Here is a 2,051-nt window from a genome sequence, read left to right on the forward strand (position 1 = left end):
ATTAAATACGTAATAATAATATTCGAAAGGTATATTATAATTAAAATGATTTAAAAGTTAACTGTTACTTATAGTAATAAATATAATTATTTTGATAATTAATTAAAGTAATAAGTTTAAACAATATAAAAGATTAAAAGTCTAAGGTTAGTGAATGATGCCAAAAGACGTGGAAGATTTTACAGAATTTTTTAAAAATTTATTCTAAGATTCTTGAAATTGATTTTTTTTTTTCTTTTCCTTCTTTTTTTTCTTCTCTCCTTTTCGTTGGAAAGGCTGGAAATAATTGTATCGTCAGACATGTGACCGGATCATTACAGAAAGTGACCGAATTTTTTGTGTGTTCACGCAATATCTCGTTTGTGCGGCCAGCTGAAAAAAAGTAATCTGAGAAACTACTGCTATATCAGGTGATCGTTATGTTAACATTGTTGCATTGCGACACGCAAAAGTGTGAATTTGATATTCGAAAGAAAATAACAAATTGGACGAAAATTGGAATCGTCCTTTTTTTTTTCTTTTTTTTTATTTCGTCCCGAGTCGATCGTTTTTTTAGAGAAGATTTAATCATCATGCAAATCAAGTGATGCAGTGCAATCGAACAAAAAAGCATCGAGACGATTTTATACGGGACTACATTAGGAAATTCCAAGGTGGATCAAGAATTCCTCTAGTGCGCGTGTACTTTAGTGCGCGAACTAACTCTTCTTTATCCGTTCCTTCTCGTTTCGATTAATGAATTTCTACGTTTATTACCCATCATTTTAAAATAGAAATTTCTCCAACTAACCAAAACAAGTTGTACACCAAGAAACAATTCTTTTTAATTCATCTGCCGCTAGTCAAAAAAAAAAATCATCTCGTCGAAAAATTTGTATAAATTTCATACCATCGCTCGTGATCCTCATGAATGAGAAGGCAAGGTTTCGTTTACAGGCAAAGGGGATAATCATGGGGTGGAATAGTGATTAATGGATTATCATTTTTCATCCTAACTATCCTTTCATTCGAAAAAAAATTTTCGATGGAAGAACCGATCGACGCAATCGATATTCACCTAGATATTTACGCTTATAAAACGATCTCAAATTCGTGTTTCCAATAAGCAAATCCTTAATCCTACGTTTCTACAGTGATCGAATTTCATCAAGCGGGATCGATACCCGATTTTCATCCGATTAATAGCCATTGGATTCGGCGAATTTCAAATTCAAGTGCGGTTGACATTTCGAAAAACGCGAACGATCCTCCTTCTGCGTGCACATTTGCCTCGTTATAAATGGAAAGACGAGCTAGCTAGTATTAAAAGAGAAAGAGAGAAAAGAAGCGAAAGAAAGGATCTTCGTTCGTAGAAGAAATTTATGCAGAAGGAACCCTCTTGGAACCCTCTTTGTCCGGGGACGTCGCGCACCGGCATACCAGATTGTTCGCCGAGATTCTGATCACCGTAGTCCCTCTCTCGTTCACCTTGCTCTTATTAGACCGATTGTTATTTCGTTAAACACCGATGATTCATTACCTTGATCGGAATAAGCCGATTTTTCTAACCCCTTAGACAGCGGATAATATGTTTAGTGTTACAAGGACTGTTGCACCTCCAACAATGTTAATTGACCGTCGTGGTCGGCTGTACTTCTACCAAGCAGTCGTGAACGTGACTCTGTCTTCGTACCTTCACTTGGAAAAAAAAAAGAAAGAAAAAAAAAATTCTACCGTGCGCGCAAAAAAAAGTCGTTCCAAGTGCAAAGCTTTCGAGAAGACGTTCCAAATTTGGACTGTATTTCTAATTTCGAGCATTCCTGGTGTCCCTAGTCGACGAGAGAGAGAGACGTTTTAGGTGAAACCGGTGTACGCGACGAGGATGCAGGTGGCGATACATGGTTGATACATGGATCTCGATCTCTGTGCAATCGTGCGACGTGTGACGAATTGGAACTGGATCGAAAGATAGAAATTCAATTTTTCGAGGATACCAGGGGGCAGGAATCCCGCAAGAAGAAAGTATACCCCCGCTTCGTTGTACGCGTTGCATAAAATCGTTTCTCGGCCGA

Source organism: Apis dorsata, unplaced genomic scaffold (assembly GCF_000469605.1).
Source record: "Apis dorsata unplaced genomic scaffold, Apis dorsata 1.3 scaffold_68, whole genome shotgun sequence".
NCBI lineage: Eukaryota > Metazoa > Arthropoda > Insecta > Hymenoptera > Apidae > Apis > Apis dorsata.